The following is an 18,705-nucleotide window of genomic DNA, read 5'->3' on the forward strand; positions in this document are numbered from 1 at the left end:
TCAAGAATATTAATAACTAAGAAGATAATGTAGTATGAATTTGAATGTCTATAAACTGAGAGAAACATAAACTATTAAAAACCAAACTCTAGAACTTAGTTATAAAGTATACTTTAGCTAAACAGTAATTTTGGAAGGAAATTAAAGAAAGTGGTTATGCTTGAATTAGTGCTACTCCCACCTGACTACTAAGAACACCATTTAAGTAGCACTCACTGCTTCTCTTCAATAGTAGAAACACAGAAATTGTGCAAAATGAACAAAACTTAATGCAGGGAGCAAAGTGCACTGCAAAGAATTGAGCAAAGCCTTAGTCGATGGCTAATGAGGCTGCCCTATCTTCTACACAGCCCCTTCCGCAGTAAATCAAGTGGAGAACACAGTGCTGGTGGCAGGTAGTACAGACTAGGAAACTACTCCCACGGGAGATAATAACCCAGATGAGAGTGGTATATCAGGAGTAGCAGGTAATCAGTCCCTGGAAGCTATCTGTTCGCTGTGGTTATTTATTGTCTTTGGTTATTGTCTTCATTTTTTTAGCACAATCATGGTGTTACAACTGCATTTTTAAAATACCATAAAAAATGAAAATATGTTCAAGGTACTTGGAGACTTAGCAGACTATACTTAGGAGACAAATCCAAGGATAAGCACCATGGGCATCCCCATATCCTGAAAAATTATCTTTGTTGTGGAATAGAATAATTGTTTAACTATGTAAAGATGTGTTACATTTATTTAGGCTGCATTTGTTTAACCATGTAAAGATAGATGTGTTGCATTTGTTTTGCCTTCTCTGCCTAAGGCACCTGATTGGTCTAATAAAAAGCTGAAATGGCCAATAGCTAGGTGGTAAAGGGACAGAGGGGCTGGTGGGCAGAGAATCTAAATAGGAGGAAGAATTTAGGCTCAAGAAAGGAAGAAGAAGAAAGAGAGAGAGATGCCTGGGGCCAGCTAGCCAGGCAGCTGCCAACCAGCCAGAAATGGAAGCAGCAGGAAAGCAGGACATACAGAATGCAAGAAAAGTAAAAAACCCTGAAGCAAAACATAGATGAAGAAAAACAGGTAAATTTAAGTTATAAGAGCTAGTGGGACAAGCCTAAGCTAAGGCTGAGCCTTCATAACCAATAATAAATCTCCATGTCATGATTTGGAGGCTGGCAATTCAAGAAAGCCTGCTACATATCTTGTGCATTAGATTAGTATTTGTAGGGGAAATACATTTTTTTTACTAATACATAATTAATTGTACACGCTAACCAAGTTCTGAGTGATATCTACATATACACATGCAGCATGCTTTAATCAAATTCAATCACTTTTTTCATCATCCCTCCATCATTTCAAACTACTACAGTAGTTGCTATTCTGTTTTTGAGCTGACTTTTCAGTTTCCGTGCATGAGAAGGAAAACATGTGGTATACATCTTTCTATAGCTTGTTTATTTCACTTAACACAATGCCTTTCAGTTCCATCTATTTTGCTGCTGATAGGATTCCACTCTTCTGTGCAGCTAGAGATGTTCCATTGTTTGTATTTCCATCTCTCTTTTGTACAGTCACCTGCTGAGGGAGACCAAGGCTGACCGACCCCACCTTTTAGCTTTTTGCAAATATTCCCACAATAAACGTAAGCACATGAATGGCACTTTGGTGCACTGAATTGATTTCTGTTGGTCAGATATCCATAGCAGCACAGCTGGATCATACGGCAGATTTATTTTTAGGCATTTTTCCTTCCTGAAGGGTTTCTCTTCTTCTTTTCCTTCCTCCCTTTCTTTTTCTTTTTCTTTTCTTTCCTTTTCTTCTTTTTTTTTTGTTTGGTTGTTTGGTTGTTTGGTTGTTGGTTTGGGGTGTGTGTGTGTGTGTGTGTGTGTGTGTGTGTGTGTGTGTGTGTAGCATTGTTAACAGCAATTCCTAATTCTCCTAGGGTGAGACAGTTTATCATTGTCCTTTTGACTTGTATTTCCCTAGTGGATAATGATACAGAGAATATTTTTCATAGATTTGTACTATTTCTTTATTCAAACAATTTGCTAATTTTTAATTGAATTAATTTTTTCAATCCTTATAGTTCTTTATATTTTCTGGATATTAATCTTCTTTCAAATGAACAGTTGGCTAATCTTCCATTTTGTAGGTTCTCTTCACTATGACTACTGTTGCTTTTACTATGTACACATTTATAATATTTTATTCATTCTTGGGGAATTTTATACCATGTATTCTGATATGTTCACCTCTTTTTCCCAACTCATTCTGAATCCACACTCTCCATCCTCATCTCCCTACACACCTAAATTCAAGTCATTGTCTTCTTCTTCCTTTCTCCTCCTCTTCCTCCTCTTTCTCTTCCTCTTTCTCTTCCTTTTTCTCTTCCTCTTTCTCTTCCTCTTTCTCCTCCTTTTCTTCTTCCTCTTCCTTTTCCCCTTCTTCCTCCTCTCCTCCTCCTTCCTTTTCTTCTTTCTGCTTCTTCCTCCTCTTTTCCTTTCTTCCTCCACCTCTTCCTCTTCCTCTCCCTCCTCCTCTTCTCCTTATCTGTCAAGTTCAGTTTGTGTTATCCAACTACTCTTGGGAGCTGGACCTCTCCTGCAGTGAAGTCTATGTGTCAGAAGTCATACCACCAAAGAAAACTGAATTCTCCTCTCCTGTGTTTGATAGAACACCACTTGTCTGCTTCTTTTTGTCATCTCCAATTCTTTGGGGATCCTACCTCAAAATTGGGTTGATATCAACTATGAACACCTTAAAGTGTTTTTCCATATTTTTATTTTTTTCCTAGTACTTCCAGAATTTCTGTTGTTACATTTATGTCTTTTATTAACTTAGGATTGATTTTTGTCAAGTGGGAGAGACAGGGTCAAGTTTATTCTTCTGTATTTGGACATACTTTCCTATCACCATTGGGAAGAGGCTCTTCTTTCCCCAACTTATGTTTTTGGCATCTTTTGAGATGGTTGTAGGTGGCCAGGTTTATTTCTGGGGTATATTCCGTTCCCCTTTCTCACTGCCTATGTTTATACCAGAGTCATGACCATTGTTATTATGGTTTTTCATGAAATTGGGTAATGGGATACTACCAGGTTTGTTCTCTTTGCTCAAGATGGCTTTCACTATTTGGGGTCTTTCATGTCTCCTTATGAATTTTAGGGTATTTTAACTGATTTTTCTTACTGTTATAATCATTGAAGCATATCCATTAATGATACAAATTGATAGGTTCCACAGTGACATTTCATATATATATATATTGGGGTTTGATCATGTCCACGCTCTAATTTCTCTCTCTTCCTTCCCCTGTCTTCTTTTCCTAACCTAACAGTCTCTCTTATATTGTTAGATCATTTTTCTATACTGCAACATGATCCTTATCTTTGTCTATAATTTTCTGTGCAGTGGTATTCTAATTGTACTGAAATGTGATTTTGATTGTATGTTAATAAATAAAGTTACCCGGAGGTCAGAGCTATTAGAGCCATAGCAAGAGTGTGGCGGTGGTGACACATGCCTTTAATCCCATAGATCTCTGTGTGTTCAGGGATACAGCCAGCATTGGAGACATATGCCTTTAAGACCTGGGGGGCTGTACATACAGACAGTGACGAGGCAGTCACGTGTTTGGGTTTACAACCAATGAGAAGGCAGAACAAAATACTATAAAAAGACGGACAGACAGGATATAGCTCTCTTTCGGGAAGCTGGGACACTGCAGGAGGAAGGGTGAGATTTTAGCTCTGAGCTCTGACCTCTCGGCTTTCTCTTTTACATTGGTTCTGTGTTTCTTATTTAATAAGACTGTTGGTTACATCTACATTTCTGCTTAACATGAAGACATGTACTTCCATTTATTTGTCTAAAAGTGTCAGATACAAACAATTGAGTGTTATTCACCCATAGGAAAGAAAAATATAGGTTTATTTCTCTAGTTCTGTGAAGAATACCATTGATATTCTGGTGGAGATTATGCTGAATCCAAAAGTCACTTTGGGTAGCGTAAATATTTAAACAGCATAAACTCTTCCCATTCATGAATGTGGAAGATCTTTGTACTGCTTTGTGTTTTCTTCATTTTCTTTCAAGAGTATTTTACATGTTTTATTGTGGAGGTCTTTCAGTTTCTTTATTAATTCTATTACAAGGTATTATTTTTATAGCACTTGTAAATAGTAATATTTCATGACTGATGTCTCAACAAATTAGTTGCTAAGTACAAAGTCTACTGATTTTTATGTGCTGATTTCCCATCAGACAGTTTTACCAAATTTATCTTTTAGTTCTGATAGTCTTTTGGTGGCACCTTTAGATATTTAGATATTTAGATACACAGAAAAATATTACCTTCAAATGCAAAAGGTTTGCTAGCCTCTCTGTATGCCTTTTAGCTCTTTCTCTTGCTTAATTGCTCTAACTGAAAGTTTTGATAGTATACAAAATAGGAACATTGGGAGTAGACACATTTGTCCTGTGTGAGATATTAGAGGGATGAGTTCAACTTCTCTCCTTTCAATATAATACTGGTTGCATGCTTGTCTTCTGTGATCTTTGTCTACCTAATTTACTCAGGACTTTTATAATGAAGTGATCTTAAGTTTTATCAAAATTTTCTTTATCTATTGAGATGATCACATGATTTTTACCCATCATTCTGTTGGTGTGGTGTATTGGTTTTACTGATTTGTATATACTGAACAATCTCTCTACAACCCTGGATTAAAACAAACTTTATCAAAGTGAATGATCTTTCTGATGTACTTGTCAATCAGATTTGTCAGTAATGCTGGTATCAGAGAACAGGTTTTGGAAGGGTTCTCTACCTTTCAATTAATCAGAATAGTTTGAAAAAAACAAACTCTTTCTTTAATATTTATATTTTTGCAGTGATCTTCTATAATTATTAAGTATTCTCTTAGTGGTTCTCCAGTCCTTCCTACCCTGCTTCCTGTTTCCCTCTCTCACATAGTCCCCTTCTATTTTCACATCACATGCACATATATTTGTGCATGTACATGTGTATTTAAATCTAGGTTGTCTGCATTGGTCTTTGCTACTTCTTTTCTTATACTAACTTGAAGTTAAATTTGTTTTTGGCTTTCTAAATTCCTGAGGTGTATCATTAAGTTGTTTGTTTGCACATTTGTTTACATATTGCTTTTTAATATGGGACTTATTGCTACAAACTCTCAATGCTGCTCTGGCGGTGTTCCATAAGTTTTGATGTATTTGTTTCAGTTTTCATTTGATATATGAAAGTTTTTAATTATCCTTTCAATTACCTTGATAATAAATTGTTCATTTGGGTCATTCAGTCTCCATGTATTTGTGTAATTTTTTAAATTCCTTTCATTAACTTCTAGTTTTATTCTACATGATTGGAAAGGGTACAGAATATAAATTTTTTATTTGTTAAGGTTTGTTTTCTAATCAATATATGGTTTATTGTAGGGTAGGTTTCTTGTGCTGGTGTAAAGAGTCTGTATTCTGTAGCTGGTAGATAGTATACAATACTAGAAATATCTGTCAAGGTCATTTAATCTATAATATAGTTTAACTCTCATATTTTGGTTGATTTTTTTTTGGTCTGGATAATATTTCCACTGATAAAAGTGGGGTATTTATGATACCCATTGTCATTGTATTAATGCAAACCTCTCTCCTTAGATATAATGATAGGGTTTATTTTGAGTGCTACAGGGAGTAGCACTCCCTCCATTCAACTCTGTAAATGTACAGGGCCATAGAAACAAAAACAAAGAGAGGAACAGCATCAGGACTCAACAAAGAACTGTCAAGAGAGCTGAAATGTACAAAAAAAAAAGAGGCTGTGCAAAGAAAAGTAAAAAAACAGTCCACAGCTCCAATACTGGCTCCCCAGAGGAAGGAGGAGACAAAACCACAACCACAACCAGCAGGCATCAACCAGAATGGAAGAACAGAGCAGAATCACAGCAGATTCCAGGTATCCCCAGCATCCCCACAAGAACTGTGTGTTGGTCTGTAGAAAAGCTATTTAGATAGGCATTTAGAGCTATGAACTTTCGTCTTATTACTGCTTTCACAGTATCCCATAAGTTGGGGTATGTTGTGCATTCATTTTCATTGAATTCTAGGAAGTCTTTATTTCTTCCTTGACCCAGTGGTGATTCATTTGAGCATTACTCAGTTTCCATGAGTTTATAGGCTTTCTGTAATTTTGTTGAATTCTTAACTTTAAGGCATCGTGGTCTGATAAAATACAGGAGGTTATTCAAATTTTTTGTATCTGTTGAGATTTGCTCTGTGACCAAATATGTGGTCAGTTTTAGAGAAGGTTCCATGGGATACTGAAAAGAAGGTATATTCTCTTGTGTTTGGGTGGAATGTTCTGTAAGATGTCTATTGAGTCCATATGAGTCATAACGTCTGTTAGTTCCCTTATTTCTCTGTTAAGTTTCTGTCTGTCAGACCTGCTCATTGGTGAGAATGGGGAGTTGAAGTCTCCAGTTTATTGTGTCGAGTTTGATGTGTGATTTAAGCTTTAGTAATGTTTCTTTTACATATGTTGATGCCCTTGTATTTGGGGCATAGATGTTCAGAACTGAGACTTCATCTTGATGGATTCTTCCTGTGATGAATATGTAATGTCCTTCTTGATCTCTTTTCATTAATTTTAGTTTGAAGTCTATTTTGTTAGATATTAGAATAGCTACACATGCTTGCTTCTTAAGTCCATTTGACTGGAAAGACTTTTCCCACCCCTTTACTTTGAGGTAGTGTCTCTCTTTGAAGTTGAGTTATGTTTCTTGTATACAGCAGAAGGATGGATTCTGTTTTCATATCCATTCTGTTAGACTCTGACCATTGATAGGCAAATTGAGTCCATTGATATTAAGGGATATTAATGACCAGTCATTATTAATTTCCTGTTATTTTTTGGTGGTAGTGTTGTATGTTTCCCTTCTTTGGGATTTGTTGATGTGGAATTATCTATTGCCTGTATTTTCATGAATGCATCTAACTTCCTTGGGTTTGATTTTTCTTTTTAGTGCTTTCTGTAGGGCTGGATTTATGGACAGGTATTGTTTAAATCTGGTTTTATCACTGAATATTTTGCTTATATAAAGAAGTTGGAGAAATCTCACACTAGCAATTTACCAGCACATATGAAATCTCTAGAAGAAAAAGAAGCAAACTCACCCAGGAGGAGTAGACGCCAGGAAATAATCAAGTGGAGGACTAAAATGAATGAAATAGAAGCAAAGAGAACAGTATAAAGAATCAATGAAACAAAGAGTTGGTTCTTTGACAAAATCAACAAGATAGACAAACACTTATGCAAAATAACTAAAAGGCAGAGGGACAATATCCAAATTAACAAAATCAGAAATGAAAAAGGAGACATAACAACTGACAATGAAGAAATCCAGAGAATCATGAGGTCATACTCAAAAGCCTGTACTCCACAAAACTGGAAAATCTAAAAGAAACCGACAATTTTCTGGATACATACCACATACCAAATTAAATTAAGACCAGATAAATAACTTAAATAGACCTATAACCCCTAACAAAATAGAAGCAGTCATTAAAAGACTCCCAACGGGGGGGGGGGGGCAGGTGGTTTCAGCACAGAATTCTACCAGAATTTCAAAGAAGAGCTAATACCAATAATCCTCAAATTGTTCCACACAATACAAACAAAAGGAACATTGCCAAACTCTTTGTATAAGGCTAAAGTTACCCTGATACCCAAACTACACAAAGATGCAACAAAGAAAGAGAATTAAACACCAATCTCCCTCGTGAACATTGATGGAAAAATACTCAAAAAAATACTAGCAAACCAATCCAAGAACACATCAGAAAAATCATCCATCATGATCAAGTAGGCCTCATCCTAGAAACGCAGGGATGGTCAACATATAAAAGTCAGTGAATGTAATCAATAATATAAACAAACTGAAAGAAAAAAACCACATGATAATTTCATTAGATGCTGAAAAAGCCTGTTGACAAAATCTAACACCCCTTCAGGCTAAAGGTCCTGCAGAGATCAGGATACATGGAACATATCTAAACATAATAAAGGCAACTTACAGCAAGCCAACATCAAATAAATGGAGAGAAACTCAAAGCGATTCCACTAAAATTAGGAACAAGATAAGGCTGTCCACTCTCTCTATATCTGTTCAATATAGTACTCAAAGTTCTAGCTAGAACAAAAAGACAACAAAAGGAGATTAATGGGATACAAATTGGAAAGGAAAAAGTCAAGCTTTCACTATTTGCAGACGATATGATAGTCTACATAAGTGATCCCCAAAATTCTCCCAAGGAACTCCTACAACTGATAAACATCTTCAGCAATATGGCAAGATACAAGATTAACTCAAAAAATCAGTAGTCCTCCTATACACAAATGATAACTGGGCCAAGAAAGAAATCAGAGAAACATCACTCTTTACAATAGCCATAAATAATATAAAATATCTGGGGTAACTCTAACTATACAAATGAAAGACCTGTATAACAAGAACTTTAAGTCCTTGAAGAAAGAAATTGAAGAAGATATCAGAAAATGGAAAGATCTCCTATGCTCATGCATAGGTAGAACAAACATAATAAAAATGGCAATCTTATCAAAAGCAATCTACAGATTCAATGCAAATCCCATCAAAATCCCAACACAATTTTTCACAGACCTCAAAAGAAAAATACTCAACTTTATATGGAAAAACAGACAACCTAAGATTTCTAAAATGATCCTTTATAATAAAGCAACTTCTAGAGGCATCACCATCCCTGACTTCAAGCTCTACTATAGAGCATTAGTAATAAAAACAAATGGGTATTTGGCATAAAAACTGACATGTGGGCCAATGGAATCAAATTGAAGACCCTGACATTAATCCACACACCTATGAACACCTCATTCTGTATGCTGTGAATATGTGTTGCTCTGATTGGTTGATACATAAAATGCTAATGGGTCATTTTGATTTGCATTTCCCTGATGACTAAGGATGGTTAGCAATTCCTTAAATGTCTTTCAGCCATTTGTGATTCTTTTGTTGAGAATTCTCTATTTAGATCTGTAGCCCATTTTTTTAAATTGGATTATTTGTCATTTTGCTGACTAGTTTCTTGAATTCTTTATATATTTTGGATTTCAGCCCTCTGTCAGATGTGGGGTTGGTAAAGATCTTTTCGCATTCTGTAGGCTGTCATTTTGTCTTATTTATTGTGTCCTTGCCTTACAGAAGCTTCTCAGTTTCAAGAGGTTCCATTTATTAACTGTTGCTCTCAGTGTCTGTGCTACTGGTGTTATATTTAGGAAGTGATCTCATGTGCCAATGTGTTCTAGGCTACTTCCTACTGTCTCCTCTATCAAGTTCAGTATAGCTAGATTTATGTTGAGGTCTTTGATCCACTTGGATTTCAAGGCCAGCCTGGTCTACAGAGGAAGATCCAGGACAGGTACCAAACTACACAGAGAAACCCTGTCTAAAAAACAAACAAACACTATCCTGAGAGTCTCTCTTATTCTAATCAGAATGGCTATTAGGGAAACAACCACCGATCATGATGATGATGTTGTGAGAAAAATGGAACCCTATATATGATGTTGGTGGGAATGTAAATTAATCCATCCAGTACCCCAAGTAGCTAAAAATAGAATTATTATATATACCTATACAATTCTCCTAAGTATAGACATGAAGGAATCAAAGCCAGAGTACACTAATGATAACTACATACCATGTCTAATTTCATCATTAACTATTTCCAATTTCCAGCTTATACAAAAATTCCAGCTGCTCATCAAAATGATAAATGAATAAAGAAATTTTAGTGTATGCATTTAATGGACTGTTAGCCAGCCATAAAGAATAAGGAAATGGTGTCATTTGCCAGAACACTGATAGAACTAATAACAATTTCATGAAGCAAAATCACCCATACACAGAAAATAAATATGACATTTTATTTCAAATGTGTAATGTGTCATCTACATACTTTTAAAGGCACTAGATATAGAACTATTTAGGAAGAAGGTAGCATGTAGAAAAGGAAAGAGCAGACAAGAAGAGCTCTGGAGAGATAAATATGACCAAACTACTTGTGTGTGTGTGTGTGTGTTGATGAAACTAATTATTTTGTGAAATTAATATATGCCAATATGATTTCAAAGCAGATGCCCCAACATTGGTTATACAAAAATTTACAACTGTGTATCTTCCTGTTGAATTGCTCTCTTATGTCATAACTTTCTTTCTAGTTTTTTTGTGTGTATACACACACACACACACACACACACACACACACACACACACTCCTGCTTCCTTTAGGTTTTCCTTTATTTAATACACCATTTTTCACTCTTTAGCTTTCAGTCTTCAGTCTTTATTTGTTGGTCTTCGCTAGTGAAGTCCATTTCTTGTAGTTAACATATTATTGAGTACTTGGTTTTTGCTATTGTTGTATCCATTCAACCAGCAACCAATCTGTATCTATTATTGTATAGCTTATTTAGATTTGAGGTTATTACTAACAGAAAAAGACTTACTCCTGTTGCTTTTTTTTTCTCTTCTCTGCTCTTGTCTTTACTCTTGTTCCTGTTCTGGTTTGACATAACAATGAGTTGATAATGGTTGATTCTTTTGTTTCTCTTTTATCTATTTTTCCAATGCAATGTGTATTTTCATGATTTCCATGTTTATTTCACTTCTGAATGTGGCACTCCTTCAAGCATCTTTAGCAAATTCAGTGTAGTGGTCTTGATTCCCTTCAGGTTTCCCTTGTCTCAGAAAATATTTTACATTGCCTTAATTTCTGAAGTACATCTTGCTGGGTGCAGTATTATTGGTGTAGTGGTTAATGCTAACTGTCAACTTGACAGAATGTAGAATCAGTGGGAGGGAGGCCTCTAGCCATGCCTGTAGGATTATCTTGATTGAAGTGGGAAGACCTGCCTACTTGTAAGAGTCACATGTCCTACCTAGGACCCTAGAATGTAAGTAAAGAAAGTGAAGTAAGCAGTAACAGGCATTCGCTGATCAGTTTTCTAATTCTGACTGGGCTGTGGCCAGCTGCCTCAGCGTCCTCTCTCTCTGTGCCCTTCTTGCAGTAACTGACATATCAAGCTCTGAGCTAATAAAACCTTTCCTGCCTAAGTCGTTTTGGCCAAGCTATTTTCATCACAGCAACAGAATAGAAAATAAGACGCTAGGTTTTCAGTACTTCATCGCCAAGGCTCCCCCTGAGAAAGCTGTTGCTCTGTTAGTGGAGATAGCCTTTAATGTGACCTGGCACTTTTCTTCTTAGGTATTTTAGACTTTTTGGAAAATTATCTTGAACTTTGACAATTCCTAATATGCCATGCTGAGTATCTTTCCTAGCTATGTCTATTTTGGGTCCTAGCCTCCTCTTCATGGGTATCCAAATCATTCCCATGTTTTTGGAAAGTTTTTTTAAAAAAATTGAAAGTCTTCTAAAATTGTTTTACTCAAGAGGTTTTCTGTAATGTTGGTGTTTTTTCTTTGCCTTCAGCTATTCAAAAATATGGATATTTGATGGATTCTCAAACATCATGTTCCTCTCTTCATTCTTTTTTTTTTCTTTTTATCTGACTGGGATATTTCAAAAGACCCACTTCTCCCATTCCATCAAGCTGTTGTTGAAGCCTTCAGTTGTATTTTTACCTGACTCACCGGCTCTTTGTTTCTCTCTATCTGACTCTTTCTTAAAATCAATCTCTCTCTCTCTCTCTCTCTCTCTCTCTCTCTCTCTCTCTCTCTCTCTCTCTCTCTCTCTCTCCCCTCTCTCTCTCTCTCCCCTCTCTCTCTCTCTCTTTCTCTCTCTCTCTCTCTCTCCCCCCTCTCTCTCTCCTCTCTCTCTCCTCTCTCTCCTCTCTCTCTCTCCCCCCTCTCTGTTGGACTTCTCATTCACAACTTATACTTACTTATCAATTTCATCTAACTGCTTGTACTCACTGGGTTATTACTGTGCATCTTTATACTGATTCTTTCAAAATTCTTTATCATACTCTTAATCTAGTTCTTTGAAATCTGTGGCTAGAATGAACATCTTCTTTTGGAGTCACCTTATTACCTTGTTTGTCGTATTTCTTCTTTTCCTACATTGAAATTGTCACATCTTATGGATCACGTATCTCTACTGTAATTATGGGATAAGCAGCTTTCTCTTGAAAATTTATCTTGTGTAAGTTTGTTATACAATGTTGGTTTTATTTACAGCTAGGCACCAAAGTGTGGTCACTCTGTAGTTTCTTTGTCTAATTAATGACTTTGAGTATGTCATATTGAAGTCAGAGAGATCAGCCGCTACTGTGGACCATGCTAGTGTACTGTCTAGTAGCTCAAAAAATGTGTGGTATAGGCAGCGGTAGGTTGGGATGATCACAACGTGGTTACTTGTAAATAGGACTGGGAGCATCTATCAGATAATAGGGGTTTTTCTTGGGAATTTTGAAAATATCTTCTTAAGAGCACCTTTCTTCTGGTAGTTCAAGTTGTTGAGGGGCCTGGCATACCTGTTCTCTGACAAGTCAGGGCTAAAGAGTCAGAGACTGAATGAGAAGAGGTAGTGGTAGGAACCACAGTACTCCTTTCTAGTCTTTGCTTCCAGTCTTGACAAGAATGCGTACTCAGACAACACAGAGGGACAAGGAGGTAGCCAGGAGCCTATAGGTGGGATGGTGCCAGGAACCGTTATGTTCCTCTCTGCCACTAGCAGTTCACACCCAGGGGCAGGTCTTTGGCTGGAGTTACTCTTGGCCTTACTTTGGTCTTCGTCTCTTTTCAGCTACAGCACATTTCTGGTGGTAAAATGGCAGCCAGAGCCACAGTGAGCAAGGCTTCTTTAGCAAGTGTCTGTAGACAGAGCAGCAAGAGGAACATGCTGCCCATCCCCCACCGTTAAAGGCACCGCCGGAACATCACAAAGAGAGGGCAGTGAGAACTACACAGGTGAAGTGGCCTCTCCTAGGAGGAGAACCTTGTCTAGAGCCAAGGAAAGCGGCACTCTCCTCCCATTCTTAACCACAGCCACGCAAACCCAGGCCGGGAGTTGGGGAGGAGGGGGCAGGAATAGCTAGAGCATCAGAACTGCTCATCATTCCCACAACATATCCCTGAGAACAGGCAAGCAGTAGGATCAGGGCCCCCTCTGCACTGTGCCAGTAACAAACGCCCACGTAGTACAAGGGAGGTAAAAATTGCATGGGACCTGTTTTCAGACTCAGCAGAGCCGCACATCCACACTCACATGGTCACATCCTTAGTCTTAGAAGGCAAAAAAAAAAAAAAAAAAAAAAATCTCTTGAACCCGGAGAAAAACACCTTCTACTCCCTTCCATGTCACAACTCCCTTCCCTACAAGGCAGAGCGCTCAGTGGGCTCATGTCATGGGGAGACTCGGCTGAGCCAGGCTGAGTCTGCAGGGCAGGTCCCCCACTCACAAGCCCATGCAGTGGAGTGTTTGTAGAGTTCCAAAGATGAGGGTAAGAGCTCAGCTCACAGATAATTCCTGGCTGTCGTCACACCTGGGCATTTGCTAGGAGATAAGGCAAAATCCTTTCCGGAAGCTCAGCTGATGTGCAGATTTCAGGCTACTTATCTAAGTGGGCTATAGGTCCTCCGGGGATTGTGAAACGGCTGGGATCTGGGATCTCCAGCATCTGCACTGAGAGAGTATTAAGATGCTCTTCAACCCTTATCCACGCAATAGGGAGTTTCTCCTTCGCCAGCTGTGGAGCTGGAAGGCAGGTGCTGGGGAACTTAGTTTCTCAACTGTGCTATTTTCACAGGTCTCTGAAACTTGCCAAGTTATAGTCAATCTCTCTCTCCCTTCCTCTTACCCTCCTCGGGTCCTATCTCCAGTGTTCTCCCATGATCATTCACCTTAAAAGGACATACACATTCGTTACTATGGTTCTTCTCCAGGGAGGAGATGAAGACTGTATTTAGCCATCTTGACTTTGAGAAAGCATGGCACTCCTAGCTGGGGTAAGGGTTCCACAACTGGACTAGCTGGACAGTGAGCATCAATTTTATCCAAAGTCTCCTGGCTGATGACTGTCAAATATACCTAGAAGCCAAAGCACTAGTACCTTAACTCCTTGGAACTCAGGTTAACCCTGAGCTTCCAGACTGAGTCCAGATGCAGAGAACTGTTCTACAGTGGGAAACAACATTTAGTCTATTACTTTCTCCTACATTCATCCAGAATTCTAGTCTGGTTCTGACTTTGAAAAAAGGCTAAAACTGTTTGTTCCACCATCCCACCTTCCCCCAACGCATGAACTAACAGAGTTCTCAGAAGAAGGGCTGAGAATGAGCCCCTTCCCTGAGAGAGTGGAGAGACTTCCCACAGACCTATAATTAGCTGATCAGGTGACCTCAGAGCAACTTGTCACAGTACACACGATGCTCTTATCAATCCAGAATCTTGAATGTTACGCTCCCATTAATATTACCAGTGTTCTCACTAACCCATACAGGGTAGTTATGTCTCCACTTGCATGCTTCTTGAACAGGCTCAAAAATGACCTGGAGCATTTTATTATCAAGATGAAAGTATAACATTTTACTTAATTAAGATTGCCCATGCTTTTCTTCAATTGCCATTTTCCTACCTTGTATTATCCTAAAAATACACACTCTTTTATGTACACTGCCTATTTTAAAATAATTTATATGTTTTGAGACATTGTCAAAATGTTATTTTTATGAACATTGCTAGTCCAGTGTTTATCAGAAGTAAAAAGTAGTTCCCTGGAAGCATCTGCTCTGGCTTCTAACTTCTACTTTCCCTTTGGGAAATTTATAATGTTCTTTCTTTTTTCTCTACTTAAAAAAAAATCAATTTTCTTGCCAGGCATGGGTGGTACACACTTGTAGTTCCAACACATGGGAGGCAGAGGGAGAGAGACTACCATGAGTTTGAGGTAAAGCTAGTCTACATCCACATAGGAAATCTAAGGCCAGTCTCAAGTATATAGTAAGACTGTCTCAAAAAATAGATAGATGATAGATAGATAGATAGATGATAGATAGATAGATAGATGATAGATAGATAGATAGATAGATAGATAGATAGATAGATGGATGATAGATAGATATAGATAGATAGACAGACCTATATATAAATATAGATACGTATCAAATATATACATAAGTAGATATAAACAGATATTTTACTATTGAAAAATTAGTAATAACTAAATGAATGAAAAAGAGTGAATGAATAAATGTATTGGTGTTAAGAACTCACATTACATTTGTTTGACTTAGACAAATCAGGCTGGTATCTGATTTGTGGTGTCTGGCCAGGCTGTCGGTGTCTCTCTGAGTTCTATCACACTGTGCCTTTCTTCTGGCACGTGGCTATGGAACTGAATGCCCACATCCATCAGCACAGCTACTAGTTCCAGCATCAAAAATTCACCAAAGATGCTGTTACAGGCTAGGAAAAGGCAATCTTGACAAAGAAAAAGTACTCTCTAGCAGAAAAGCAGGCGCAAAGTACAGGAGTTCACAGAACAGGGCTTCATCCCCAGGGAATGCAGACAGACGGGGGTGAAGAAGGGTCCTGGCACACAGATGTGGCTCATCAATACTAATAGAGAGGAAAGAGAAGAAAGTGGGGAAGTACGAGAAGAATTGGAATCAGAGGTCAGGGTACTATGCCCTATTTGAGATGGGGCCCTAAAAATTGTGATTCCTCTTCCTCCTACCTCAAAGAATCACGATTTATATTGAAAGGCCCTCCTCCTAAGTTTCCACTGTGAAATGCTTGTTTGAATTTCATTATGTTTATTTCATGAATGCAAAATCAAGCTGTGTGGTGAATTCATTTTTAAACTGCATGGCTTTTTTGCTGAATTTGTCTTTGTTAAAGAAATTCACAGTTGCTCTTTTAATACCTATTATGAATAATCCATGCCATGCCTTCTCTTCATATTCACTAATCTTTATAGTCGCCTTTCCATTAGCTGCGATTTCAACTCATTAAAAAATTATATCATCCTGGGATTAATGCCTGATTCCTGTATAATTTTAAGGCCAAGCCAGTTACATTTCAGAGCATACAATCTGATGTACCTTTCGACGTAGAATTTGTATTACATTCCTGGTTCTTGGCTTCTCGGTACTGTTGAGAGGAGAAGAGAAACATCTGATACACACAAGCACCAGTAGATGAGAGCTCTGAGTTGTTTAATTCACCATGTATGTGGAGGCAGGTCTACAGCTTATACAGAAATGTACCCCCTTTTCATGGCGATAACATCAATAGCAATAGCAGCAATAAAAGGAATTAACAATATGTTTTTCTTCACCTAGTCCTTCTGTACTGAATCCCAGGTGACCAATCATGTTTTTACTTATGTGTTTTTACTTACCTGTTTACTATTTATGAAGCATTCCAGGCCACCCTGTTTATTATTATTATTGATAGTTGCAGTATCCTGAGCAGTATGTATAATGTCAAGTAATCTTCACAACTCTTACCACCTCTGTTTTAGAAATCCAAACCTCAGGGCACTGAAAGTTCAACAGTAACCTGCCTGGCTAGTGTGTGACCAGGTGGGGATCCAAGCCAAGCAGTCTGGCAATGGAGCCCGCACACGTTCCTCCCATGTTTCACCAAGGCAGTGTTTGGTCTACTTCCCAGGTACGTGGGAATGAGGATCCAGGATGCATGGATAGGAATCAGGGTCAAGGAATAGCAAGGGTGCTACTCTTTTGAAGAGGAGGAGCAACTCACTAAGGTTGGAGAGGTTATCACACTGCTCATTCCCAGGCAATGAAAAAGAAAGCCATGCATATCATCAGTTCCTCTCTCTTCATCCTTCTGGAGCAGTCAGTGGTTCCCAACCATTTTAATGCTGTGACTCTTCAACAGAGTTCCTCATGTTGTGGTGACCCCCAGCCCTAAAGATAGTTTCAATGCTACTTCGTAACTGTAATTTTGCTACTCTTATGAATCATAGTGTAAATATCTGATATTTCTGATGGTCTCAGGTGACCCCTGTGAAAGAGTCGTTTGGCCCTGAGAGGGGTCATGACCCACAGGTTAAAAACCACTGTTCCATAGCTCTTCCTTTTCTAGCAGTTGGCTTTTGAATCTTTCATCAGGCGTGGAAGATGGCAAAGGCATTGATAAATTATCTTGTTTTCGTTTTCCATATCAGACACATTATAAAGTTATGATAACCCAAGAAAACATCTCATTCTGATAGACAATTCACTGGGTGGTACTGAGTGCTACTCTTGGCAAACCGCACCTCTGGGGCAACTAGCACAAAAGCTTTCCACCTTCCCCAACCTACAGCAGCATGGTGACACAGACCTGCCACTCCAAGACCTGAGTCGTCTACCAGCCACATACATTTACTCACATGAAATGTCAGCACACTTTGACCAAACCCAGGAGTTCATTTTGTATATTATTTAATATCAAATTTAATTTCACTTCAGTTTTAAGATATGATATGAAAGAGTGAACTCTATGAACATTTCGTGCTTGATTTAAATAAGTAAGAAGGAAATACTCTGGACCAGAAGTTGGTACAGCAAGCTAAAGTGCTCTTTACCAAACCTGACCATCTGAATTCCATCTCTGTATCCCACAAAGTTAAAGGAAAGAAGTAGCTGGAATTGGAGCATGTTGTTCTCTGACTTCTAAGTACATACCATGGTGCGTGCACACACACACACAGCCACACAGCCACAATAAGTAAATATAATAAAAATATTTTTTAAACCAACAAAAGTTATTTTGATAAAAAGAATTACATGAAATGAAACACTAGCAAACAAGATATATCGGATGAGCTATTTAGGTAGTCTTACCATAGAGCAGCAAACAGTTATAGGTTTGCATCCTCTTTTGGGGGGTTGTCTCTGGAGTTAGGACTTACTGAGCCAAAGCAATGAATCAAAAGATTTCAACTGAGGTCTAGAGAAATGGCCTAGTGAGTAAAGCACTTATGTCACAAGTGTGAGGATCTGAGTTCGTATCCCCCACAATGCACAGAGCTATTGGTAGTATATCTAGAATACCAATGCTCCTACTGCAAGATGGGGTAGAAACAGAGTCTCAGGAAGCTTTCACACCAGCTAGTGTGACATATTTAGCAGCAATTTTTTAAAGACCTTGTCTCAACCAAGGTAGAAAGCAATGAATGACCCCTAACATTGCTCTCTGACCAAACATGCACATGCATGCATACACACAGAGAGATAGATGATAGATAGATAGATAGATAGATAGATAGATAGATAGATAGATAGATAGATAGATAGATAGATAGATAAATGATAGAATTTTTTGTGTATCTGCATTACAGCAGATACACTAAGACAGCACTCGGGTTGATTGTCAATGCAGCCTATGAAGAATACTATTAAAACCAAGACATCTTTGGGGAAATTAGTTTCAAAAGTCAGAAGTCAGTCTTAAAAGCAAGCCTGTTGTGGAATATTGGTTAAAGATGTGTTACATTTGATTAAGCTGTGGGACATCTGTTCAATGCTGCAAAAACGTGCTGCATTCTTTTATGTTGCATTTGTTTAACTCTGTGAAGTTGGGTTACTTTGCCTGCCTAAAATACCTGGTTGGTCTAATAAAGAGCTGAACAGTCAATAGCTGGACAGGAGAAAGGATAGGCGGAGCTGGCAGGATGAGAGAATAAATAGGAGGAGA

General features: G+C 38.1%; 1 protein-coding gene across 8 annotated transcripts in view; it reads right to left on the bottom strand.

Moving 5' to 3' along the window:
• Positions 1 to 18,705, bottom strand: part of Pde4d (phosphodiesterase 4D) — a 1,451,136-nt gene that overhangs the window by 1,259,519 nt on the left and 172,912 nt on the right. The gene's annotated exons all lie outside the window — the stretch shown is intronic.

Source organism: Peromyscus maniculatus, chromosome 15 (genome assembly GCF_049852395.1).
Source record: "Peromyscus maniculatus bairdii isolate BWxNUB_F1_BW_parent chromosome 15, HU_Pman_BW_mat_3.1, whole genome shotgun sequence".
Lineage (NCBI taxonomy): Eukaryota > Metazoa > Chordata > Mammalia > Rodentia > Cricetidae > Peromyscus > Peromyscus maniculatus.